This window comes from Spinacia oleracea, chromosome 1, assembly GCF_020520425.1.
Source record: "Spinacia oleracea cultivar Varoflay chromosome 1, BTI_SOV_V1, whole genome shotgun sequence".
Lineage (NCBI taxonomy): Eukaryota > Viridiplantae > Streptophyta > Magnoliopsida > Caryophyllales > Amaranthaceae > Spinacia > Spinacia oleracea.
Genome location: NC_079487.1, coordinates 59048681 through 59061478, shown reverse-complemented (window position 1 = coordinate 59061478; position 12798 = coordinate 59048681). Strand labels below are relative to the sequence as shown.

The 12798-nt window shown below is 32.8% G+C and overlaps 1 pseudogene; it reads right to left on the bottom strand.

Moving 5' to 3' along the window:
- Positions 1 to 1178: 1178 nt before the first annotated feature.
- On the bottom strand, positions 1179 to 11907 carry LOC110796752 (uncharacterized; annotated as a pseudogene).
- Between the last annotated feature and the right edge of the window lie 891 nt (positions 11908 to 12798).

Below are 12798 nucleotides of genomic sequence, written 5' to 3'. Positions count from 1 at the left end.
TCTAACAACGTACGTTATAACATATTGGTACGTTGTTTCTTAGATCTCAATGCTTGATTAAGGTAGTGAAGTTGTAAAAGAACTTGGCATCAAGTGCTTTGATTTTTATTTAACCATTGTGTCACACATGCAACTTGTATCTAATACAAGTGTTTTGTATTATACAAAATTCAATGGATAATTAGGACCCTTCTTAGAATGAATGAGCCTAGCTTGAACATATCATGTTCCTTATTACCTTGATCGACTTGGACGAAACTCTTTTACTTACTCTTATCATACTAATGAGACGAGTATGAACACCAATTGAATTTCGCTGAATAATACTCGGATGTGCTTAGCATGAACAAATATTGAAGCTCTTCAAAAGAAGACTCGCACGTACAAATTTAAGCTTGTTTATGTTCGTTTATCAGGCGAGATAGAACACAAATTAATGCTCGTTATACAAATCAATTTGAACATGATATGAACATAGAACATCCCCGTAATGTTACAAGCTCGTGAACAACCTCGTTTATGTTTATTTATTTAGTTAATGAGACGGGATTGGACACATATTGAAACTTGATAAATAAATGAGATTGAACATGGAATATTGGACATATTGGTAAGTATAACCTATAAGCCTAGCTTGAACAGAGATTATTTTCCATTGCTAACAATGTACGTTATAACGTATTTGCGTTACTAAGTTAGCTTACATGTCACGAATTGTTTTAGCTTATTTGTCATTTACACCTTATTGACTAAGTTAGCTTATGTGTCACGATTTTTTTTGCTAACCAGGTTCGTCCACTATTCTATGGTTGTTGGAGTTATTGCTCTATTTTTTGGGGGAAATCCATTTGGGGGAAAATTCTAGGGTTTAAAAATCTATATTTTCGAGCATCATTCATCATCAATTACTTAATCTGACCAGTAATTAATAAAACGACAATTTCTAGGGTTTAACATATTCAAAATCAATTTGAGGAAAATTCTATAGTTTATCAAATTAAAAAAATTAAGCAAAGCAGAGATCTAAGACTAAATTGACATTGTAAAAAGAGTAATAATCCATAAACTATATTTTTCGAGTAGAATACATCTTCTCCAAACATTAATCTAATTAATCGAAAATTGATTAAAATATTCAATTTTTGTTCATTTTGGTCCACAAAAATTTCTCTAATCTTATAAAATCGACCAAAAAGAAAAGATAAAATTAAAAAAACGATTTGAATTTCAAATTCAAAATAGATATGAAATTTCAAATGAAAACTCAAAATAAGTGGAATGTGGATCCCACAAATTCAGCCAATGAGAGAGTATTGTACGTTGGGACCACGTACAATCGTGTAGACTTTTCGCTACTCTTGGTACATTGGGTACGTCGGGTACAAAGTGGTACTTTATGTTGATATTATTACATCTCATAATTGTTACGGAGTACAATACTACAACTTGGTACTAATACAAACAAAAACAAAACAATGTTTTTCCTGTGCTGAAAGCTGGATTGAAGGACCCAATCCCTACTTTATAGCCATGACCAACGTATATGCATCCATCACTCACTGATACACCCCCATAAATGGTTGCTCCAGTATCATATGACCATAAAATATTACCAACCTTTGCATCAATTGCATAAATAGGTCCTGTTGTACTATTACTTGATCCCGCAAAAACAACTCCATTAGCCACCGTAACAGGGCCATTATTGGAGGCATTACTAGGGTTTCCAGTAGACCATAATACCTTTCCAGTTGGAGGATACATTGCCACCCATCCGCCGGCTGTGGTTGTTTTGTTTGATGGCCTGAGCACAAAAGTCTTTTGATCGGTGTTGGCAATGTTAGTATACACTCTCTTATCATCTGTCGCAGATCCCCATATTCCACCTCCTCCTAAACCTCCTGGTCCAGCTTCCTATATTATTTTTATCTTATATGAAATGAAAAATAATGTAGGTTTAATGGTTTAAGCATTAGATAACCAAAGTTGTAAGTCAAAACATAATGAAAATTTTTTGTTTGAAAATGGTGAAGGAAATTTTATTCTAATATTACTTAAGCCTCATGTTACTCATGTACCACGGTACTACCACAAAAGTTACTCACTTTCTACATTTAAAATATTCTTTTTTTCCTATTTTGTACAATAAACAATGATCACCGAAGAATATTGATTTCCAATTGATGATAATTATTTAAATAAATCTAAAATCTATACTATATATTAAAAGGCGTTTATAATAAAGTATACGTGACACGTTGAACTATGCAATCTTCATATACATACAAAAAAATTCAAACATGGTTTGGTTTGCGAAAGGTTTGAACCCTCAACCTTGAATTTAAATAGTAAAGCTTTTACCATCAAGTTATTACATAATTCATTTTATCATTGCAAAAATAATATACATAACCAAAAGTGAATGTTAATAATGTAGTACCCGGTGCATCGCCAGAGGCCCAAAAACTAATTAGTTATTTCAGGTCTGATAAGATAATATAACGCTCTGTTCTCTTTACCTTATTTTCACTTGTTTCAGGTCTGATAAGATAATATAAGATAAAATAAGGGCCAATAAGATAAGATAAGATAAGATAAGTTAAGGTAAATATTATATAAGATAATACTATAAGTTCCAATAAGATAAGATAAGATAAGTTCATGAAATACCCCCGAATTTTGGCGTAATTCACCAAATGCCCCTCGACTTTCAGAAATTCACCAAATGCCCCTCACAAATGACTTAATACCCAAAATACCCTTACTAATGATGCGCCGTTAGTCCTCCGTTAACCTAATTTTCAAATTCACCAAATACCCCTATTTTAATACTTATTTCACCAAATACCCTTATTCAGAAACTTAATTCACCAAATACCAATAACTTAAAATTACTCATTTTGATGCTCAACGGCTAGTTTTTGTGTTTGAAAATTAGCCGTTGCTTATTGTTTGCTTATAAATACTCTTTTTCTGACGGTTTATTGTAGTTTTCCTATTATTTTGTTAATTTCATATCATTTTTGTCATGAGTTTTCTTTCAAAATCATCATCCACACCCAATGAGTCCACATATGTAAGAGTCCCAAATAAATTTTGTTATCATGGGAGAAAATTTGACATCCGAATATCTGATACAACACTCAATCTGAAGCTCCGGTACAACATTAAAACAGAAAACACTCCTAAAAACACCTCAAAACGTCGCAACTCTTCAAGAAAATAGCTACTTCTTTTGTACCTTATTCTTTATGTGACCAATTAATTATATTTACCACGCAATCGGAAGGTATTCCTTTTTCAATATGGGAAATATCTTTAACATATGCAAACAGATTAAAAATAAAGCTCTTATTAATTTTATTCTAACGCATATGTTCCAGCTACCTCGGCTTCTATTGCTTCCATGCCACATATTTAACGTTAACTCCCTTTTGTCTCTTGTCTCTACTGCCTCCAAACATCTTTCTTCAATCTCCTAACTTTCTCTCGACCTTACAGTCGAGGCATAAAGGTTTTCCCACTTTTCTTTTGAGCTAGGTCCTATTGACATGGTCAGATTTATGGACAAATGTCTATTTTTGGATTTGAGGGAACAAGAAAAAAAAATGAAACTAAGGTATGTTCCAAAGCTCATGAACCAGTGAAAAAACATGAATCTTGGCACAAAGATTTGCCTCCAAACTCAAGATTTTCACATCATGAATCCAAGTTGAAATCGAGGTTGTGATAAAAATGTATGTGTTATTGAACTTGATTTCTTAGTTTCTTTACCATTCGGACAATAAGAAAATTAAGGTGTTAGCTTTAGATTGAATTACTTCAGCTTCACTTACATAAGATCCCTTTGAAAATGGGGTTTTTTGGCCTTTTGCTCAGCTAAAGTGCATTGTCTTTACTGGATGAGGCCTGAACTTATTGGATCATAATTGAAACTTACTGAGTGTTGTATCGGAGCCTCAGATGGAAATTTCCTCCCATAATATTAGAAATTGTTTGGGACTCTTACATATGTGGATTCATGGGTGTGGGTGATGATTTTGAAAGAAAACTCATGACAAAAATGATATGAAATTAACAAAACAATAGAAAAACTACAATAAATAGTCAGAAAAGAGGTTTTTATAAGCAAACAATAAGCAACGGCTAATTTTCAAACATAAAAACTAGCCGCTAAGCATCAAAATGGGTAATTTTAAGTTATGTGTATTTGGTGAATTAAGTTTCAGAATAGGGGTATTATATGAAATAAGTAATAAAATAGGGGTATTTGGTGAATTTAAAAATTAGGCTAACGGAGGACTAACGGCGCGTCATTAGTAAGGGTATTTTGGGTATTAAGTCATTTGTGAGGGGCATTTGGTGAATTTCTGAAAGTCGAGGGGCATTTGGTGAATTACGCCATAATTCGGGGGTATTTCATGAAAAATCCGGATAATATAAGATAATATAAGATAAGGGTCAATAAGATAAGATAAGACAAGGGTCAATAAGATAAGATAAGATAAAATAAGATAAGTTCATGGCCAATAAGATAAGATAAGTGAAATTCAGGTGAAGAGAACACTACCTAATTATATATTTAAAACGGGTATATTTCATGAGATATTAGAGGGCCAAGTATCATATCATTGATTTTAGTGAATGAAAAATAATATTTGCAATCTCTTTTGTAATTAAAAATAATTAACTAATGAGATATTTTACAGCACCACAAAGGAACGCCAACTCGCCAAGGCATTACAGTGTTTTATAATGAATTTTAAAAAATAATAGTCCATAATTATCGGAAAAAAAAAAGTCACATAACATAAATTAAAAAGTTCTATCACAAAATTATATGGAAATTACAAGGTATTTGTTGCCGATTTTAAAATCAACATGATTTAAGTGGGCCAATTGTTCAAATGGGTATAAAAGTTCATATCCTTTTGCCACTTGGGTATAAAATTTATCAACGGCGACATTTGGGTATAAAAATTAACACACGTCGACGTTTTCACCTATTTTTTCGTTGAAACTTGCTCGTGCCATACACTGCCCCATTTCATTTGGTTTTATGCTTTTTTTTTTAGTATTTCAACCCATCTAGTACGGTTTTATGCCTTCTTTTATTATTTCAACCCACTTAATTTGTTTTTCGTCATTCTTTTATATTTCTACCTATTTAATTCAATATAAATTATTTCTACCCATTTAATTTATTTTGCTACCTTATTTGATTGTTTCTCCGTTCTTTTTTTATTTTCTACTCATTTAAATTATGATTGTTAGCTCGATTATCGTTGAACTAGTATTTTTAATCAAACTGATAAAAATCCGTTAGAGTTTATTTTACTTTATTTTAAAGAGAAGTTGAACAAATATTTGGTTTGTGAAATTAAATGTAACTCTGATTATTTCTCGAACTTTTAGAGTTATTTTTTTAGGGAACTCTGAAAGTTTTTCTTAGGCTTAAGTCAAAATAGTGAGAACAGAGAAATAAAGAGTAGAAAAAAAGGGAGAAAAAAATAACAAAAAGTGAGTAAGTAAACTCTGTAAATAAGAGTAGTCATTGAATTGAAAAAAAAACAAAATGTAAGTAAAAGTAATTCTAAAAGGGAGAAAACTGAATTATACGCTTGAGTTTGGGGAAGTGTATGGCACGCGCGAGTTTTGACCAAAAAATAGGTGAAAACGTCGCCGTGTGTTAATTTTTATACTAAAATGTCGCGGTTGATAAATTTTATACCCAAGTGGTAAAAATGTGTTAACTTTTATACTCATTTGGTCAATTGGACGATTTAAGTGACTAGTTTTAAGATCTTGATTCCGCTCAAATTATATGATCACCCTGAAAAGTATACAACAAACCAAGGCCAACACAAGGAATGCCGACCTACTACCACATTTGAGTCTTCCACCATTTTGTTTTACGGTTGTTTTATGAGTTTTGTAAATTGTAATGGTCTTCAAAGATTTTAATGGTGTAGGTTTTTTAGATTGTATTTTGATAAATTTAGTTTATTTATGCAAATTTAGCCGATGTCGGATAAAAAATAATAAAATAAAATGACGGTAATATGGAACGATCCCCAAAGAATTTAGATGCACTAAAGAATTCCTAGAAGAAATTTTGAAATTCGGAGTATAAGAAGAGGTGGATAAGAAGTAATGTAGCATATGGTGAAGTAAACATACCGTGCTCCAAACCTGGTTACCGGTATCGCGATGGAGAGCCCAAGTGAAGCCGCTTTTTTGAGTGGCTACCGCAATATCCCTCTTGGTAGCGTTAATCTCAACAGTAAGTAACATAGGTGCTTCACCAAAATCAGCATCAGGGTTAGGCCCAGGAGGACAATCAGGAGAGATTATTACATGCAAAGAACCAAACATCATATCCTCCTATTTGGTGATACCATCTTATGTTTCCAGTTTCTAATTCCAAGGCCAAGAACGAATTAGAGTGGTTCTCAGGTTCAACACACGAGCTCGTGTTTGTTGGAAATGTTTGGTTGTTTTCTTTCTCCGAGCAATCTCTGATTCGTTGAGGGGCGGAATAGAGGTTTCCGGTTGCTATGTACACAAGGTTCCTTCGTACATCGATGGGTGGACTACTACCCCAAACAGCTGCTCCTGCGTACTCCCCTTGTTGACCATTATTATTAGGTAACATGTAGGTTTTCCATAGTATGACACCGGTTCTTGCATCTATTTTCACAAAGCTTCCTCTAAAGTTGCAACATTCTTCTATGCTAGTTTCTTCTTCTAATGAGTAATGATGACACTCCCACATACAAGGCCCTAATTAAATGGGGGAAAATAATAATTGACATTCCATCTTAAATACTAATATATAGCTTTAAATAATTAACAACGTACGTAGTACTACAAACAAATTAAATTGGAATAAATATCATACAATTAATTAATATGCTAAAAATGCATCTTTGTACGTTGTAACTTTATAGCTAGGGTCCCAAGATGCAATTTAGATCATGGACACGAGTGCACAACAATTAATATGCTCCCTAAGAATACAAGTATTATATGATTATATTATGCAAATATGAAATCACAAAAATGGCCATGAAAGGATCTTATTTGAAAAATTACCTATTGTGATACGTCCCAGACATGGTGATAACACTATCATTATGATCATCTAACCTAGTCATCCAAACCAATGAGCCATCCTTAATCTTTAGACCAAGCACATAAGATGGTCCATAAACCCCAACAATAAGTAACCCTAAGTCCGGAGCCACTGTAGGAGTTGCTCGAGCCACAGTCACATTCACATTACTCACAATCCCAGGGGACGGGATCCCAGTGAGATCTTGAATGAACTTCTTCCACACAAGCGAGCCGCTAGAGGCCTTAACTGCATAGACATAGCCGTCCCAACTGGGAAAGTATACAATTCCATTGTATATTGCTGGGGTAGCGGTTATATCTCTTTGAGCCTTAAATCTCCACTTCAATCTCAAATTTTCAACAGTTTTTGGACTAATCTGTGTTTCTTTTGAGGCATATCTCTTATTTAGTATGTCTCCTCCATGGCTTGGCCAGTTTTCCTGTGGTAATCAAGTAATTAGTAGGGGAAATTTGTTAAATAACACATTTTATAAAGGAAACTTTGTTAAGACCGGTCTCAACTATCACTCACGCTTTTTTTTTTTAAATAATCCCAATTATGGGTTAACTTAGAGCAATCTTAAAATGATAAAAATAAAATATAACAACCAAATTTTCTTCTTGCACTCTTCTTCCTCCCTGATCATGATTACTTCATTACTTTCCCTTGATGCCTCTCCCGGTCTCCCCTTCTCTGACACAAGGCTCGGCCATTTACCGATTCAAAGTGTGACACGGAACATGGCCTCGAATTAAAAAAGGCTCCAACTTTGCTGAATTACTGCCAATAAAAGAAATTTAAACACGCAATCACTGAATCACACGACAATGTGAAAGTATTCAGTACCCGTCGATAATTGATCATTTAGGAAAGATTCGATAGCAAGTGACAGCGAGTTAGCTGTTGAGAGCCCAGATTACCGAAAAGGCTACATATACCCTAAGCGTATGAAACCCTTGACTGTGATTGGTCTAAAATTTCAATTGTCATGTGGGGTTGCTATTTTAGATTTAAATTTTAATCACATGTGGGGTTGCTTATGTAAAAACAACCAATGGGAGCCCAGGGTATGTTAATTACTACTATTGATACCCTTGGGGTATATGTATCACCTTCCGTATTCAAAGTATGTGGCCCTCAACTAGAAACTAGTTTCCCTCATTTTACCTTCCCAAGGCAGAGAAGTCACAATTATACTTATTAGTTTAAGAGCAGCAGTAGTGGTTGGGTATAAGTCCCTACTTACAATTTCTAAATAGTTGAAGCTACTAGCTCAACCAATGTAGAAACATGAAGGTTGTAGCTTTGTAAAACCTCGTAACTTTGTGAAGCTACAAGCTTGGTAATGTTATAGTAGGATCTACTACTCTCATTGTGAGATTAAAAATTAAAATGATTTACATGTGAGTCATGACCAAGCTATAAGAGCTCGTAGTTTTTCATGTGAGAGGTTGTAACTTAGAAAAGTACCCCTTCCGTATTTATTTAAGGATAACACTTGGCCGGGCACGGGTATTAAGAAAAAGAATTGAATAAAATAAAGTAATAAAACAAGTGGGGTTGGGAAAATATTTTAATAAGTAAAACAAGTGGGGATCATGTCGTCATTTTAGGGGGTGGGGGGTGACGTGTTGTTATGAAATTATTTGTTTAATAGGGTGGTGGGACATAAGATATATTAGATGAATTATTTAATTATATGTTGGGATTGATAAGTTACTAAAAATGGCAATTGTATCTCTTAAATAAATACGGTCAAAAAATGCAAATGTATCCCTTAAATAAATACAGAGGGAGTAGTATCTTAAAAATCTGATGGGGCAAATAAAGTTATAAGAACTAGCTTGACCATTGCCCATACTCTAATATATTTTCTTATATCATTTGACACTTGTCTTTTAGTTCATTTTATGTTTTTTTTTACTGTTTTCATTAATACGAAATACTATAGTATATTGTGTTTTATTTATTTGTTTTTGCATATTTTGGGTAAAACTTTATCTTTCATTTTTTAAGGGCCTGTTTTGAATTTAGTATTAGGCCAAGTCTGCCCTTAATAATTGGTTTATACACTCGGGTGGACAGTGTTTATTGTGCACCCCGTATAAAACGTAGTCTCTAACTAACAAAACGCATATCAAAAAATCACTCGGAATGTCGATTGAACATAAGGTATAATTGTGTAGAACACGGGTAAAATAGTCAGTTATAACAAAAAAAGATAAATATTGGTTAGCTCTCAAATCTTGGAGTTAGTTTAATGATGCTTTTCAAAAAAATCACAATTTAATTTACCCTTTCTAAAATATGTTTCTCTCTCCAAAATTTAACACTCTCTCACTCAATTGTAGGATTGATTTTTACAAATCCGAAAGAGCATGTATATGAATACCGAAGAACGTGTAGAGGAATAATAAAGAACATGTAGAGGAATATTAAAGAACATGTACGTAGAGGAATATTAAAGAACATATAGAGGTACACCAAAGAACATGTAGAGGAAGATATTAATTGTAGGATTGATTTTTTACTAATACCAAAGAACATGTAGATGAATAACAAAAAACAGTGGAATAATAAAGAACATGTAGAGGAATACTAAAGAATATGTAGAGGAATCATCTTGGGTAAATTCAAAAAAATGTTGGAATCAACAATCCAATTAACTGACAATCAAAAAATTGTCTTCCTACTTTCATGGTAATTTGATCTGAAAATTAACTATATTTGCCAATATACACGCATATCTAAAATATTTTTGTTTTTTTTAATTAATTAAAATGTGAATATTGTTTAAAACTACGTCGTTTTAAACGGGGTGCACAATGAGCACTGTGCACCCGGGTGTATATTCCAATTTGCGGATAGTTTGCCCGACCACTAACGGATGAATGAAGGTGGAAATTTGTTTGGGGCTGCGTTTTTGGGTGGTTTCCGTCAATGGGTAGATTGGCTGGCTATTATCCGTGTTGTTGCATGTTTTGTAGATCAGAGAGGAAGAGGAGGTAAGAGAAGGAACAACATAGGTAGGAAAGGGGTCCCTGATGACTAGTCGTCCACCGAAATGGCCGAGAAGGGAAGGTTTGGTTGTCGGGGTTAGGGTCAGGGTCATGTTAAAAGCAATTCCAATAGTTGTAGCTAGAGAGGCTTGAAATGTGCAAAAGTTTCAAGATACTTACTAAATTAATCAATACATTGATTTTAACAAATTAATTTGAATTAAAGTCATCTAATAGAGATTTAAGTACCAATTAAAATCCCTAGAAAACGTAATAATTAAAATTAAATAGTTAATTGCAAAAGTAGACTCATTTAAATATTGAGCTCGTTTGCTAAATTAGTTTGCCATTAGAATACAAAACTAACTAGAGAGTTAATTAGCTGGAAGATTTTAGATGGCATGACAAGCTAATTTAATAACTAGTTTGTCATTGGAGTTGCTTGATCTAAGGGGCGTTGCCGTGATGAAGGTCGGGTAGTGGAGAAGCATCTTTTTGGAAAATAAACTTAAATAAAGCCGGTGTTAAAAGTAAAATAAAAATTAAAGATTAAGGGACCAAAGACAATATGCCACGTATCATTTAAACCTTCCTATAAGGTTATAGTCTATTGAAGGACCATTTGGAGAAAGAAACTTCTATAGTTGGGATTATTCTAAGTTAATCCATAGTTCAAACATTTTTAAGAAGATGAGTGGTAGTTCACATCGATCTTATCAATTTTTCGTTTTATAAATGCACCTTTGTGATAACACATTTAATGTTTTTTGTTTTTCTTTTTGTGAAAATACGTTATTGGAGCTGGTTTCAGGTTAAAAGGTTAAACCTCTGGCCTTTGACTCCTTATTTTTCCTTATGTTTTTTAGCAAGAGACTCAATCATTTACTGTTCCACCTTCTCCCACACACGCAAATGAAGAAAACGATTGGTTTGGTGTAAAATATTTTCGTAGAAAACGATTCTCATTTTCAATCATTTCTGTTGTTTGTTTTGGCAAGAAGTGCAACACATTTGGGAGGAAAATATTTTCCATTTGAAATGAAGGAGTTTTCTTCCTTACCTCCCTCTTTTCTCTTCCTTCAACTCCCACCTATCTATTTTCATTTTTCTTTTCTGTATGACTTTCTTTTTGTAAAGAACCAAACAACGAAAGCTATTGAAATACGTGTTTTTTATTGGAATTTTTTTTTCATAAAAAATCTCTTTTCACTGAAAACGTTTTATGTCAACCAAACAAAAACTTAGACATTAGCAGCTAAATTAAATTCAGGGTGATTGTTTTGAACTCGTTAGCAGCTAAATCCATAGTTGTTGATTTTCTACTGGCCTGTTCTACTTTGGTTAACACAAAATTCAATTTTAATTATACAAATTATTGTAAAACTTGTCAATCTCTTACTTAATTATCAGACTTATATATCACTGCGCCATTTTTCTATTATGCATGGTCTGATAGAAGACCGGTTGTTTTAATTATTGGATAATTTATAAATTTTGATTTTAATTTTATGGACAGGAAGTGAAAGAAAATCGATCAAAACGTACTTTGGAAATTAAACATCTCAATTCCAATCAAAACAGTAAAAAAAGGAAAAGAAAAAAACAGAATAAGAACTTACATGGGAAGAGTTTATAGTTACGAAAATCCATAGAAATGCAATACAGAAGGAGATTGAAGACACTGCCATTTCCATCACCAAAATAGTTTAAGAGATCATACAAATTAAATGGAACTTAATTAGAAAATAAAACTGTCCCATGCGTATACTTATAATTTATATACTAAACTAATGTTTGTATATTATGTTTCTTTGTTTAAAAATCTAATTAAAATATTTATGACTTTATTACTTAGTAGTTACCTTGTCGTGATGTATTAAGCTTCCTTTGATTAACATGTAATTAATTGTATATTACGTAGTACGTAATCAACGTTTGATTATGATCTTGACTTTTTGATGTGTGACACATGTTAACATTTGACTTTTGGTTAAAACTCGTTTTAGGTTTTATTTGACTCAACTTATTTTATCTAAATTAGTATATCTGAAATTACCTAATTTGTTTTTAAATTTGCCTAATCTACTATGGTAGCACTCAGTGATAAATATTACAATTATGTGCCACATTGAAAATTGACAAAATATTCGTAGCATTATTCTGAGCGATTTCCTTCAATATTGCATAAAGATCTAATAATTCCCAAAATACGTTACTTTCTAAGTCAACCGCTACCTGAGATAGTGGTTTAATGCCGTTTTGTTAAAATAAATAGACCGATTTTAATGTTGACGTGGACGGTATGGTGGGAATTAAGTTAAAAAGTGGCGCATTTTGGAAATTTGACGTTCTTTAAACAATATTGAAAGAAATCGCTCCATTATTTTGAACCAACTTTTAATGGTATAAATTATTTAAGTCCTTTACTATTCAACCAAAGTGGAGGTTTTTTATTTGTAATTAAGCTCATGGTTGGAGGGATAGTTATGAAATCAAATTAACTCTTGGGGTCGGTGTCACAATTGATACCATACAACATCTATTTCGATTTTATACTTTAACACAACCTAGTAAGGAGGAGTGGAATGTTGGACATCTGCTCAATTTTTAATGAGAACATTTTTTTTCAAGATTGGATTCTCTATTATATCCAGCTTTTTATATGCTTGGATGGCAAAAAAA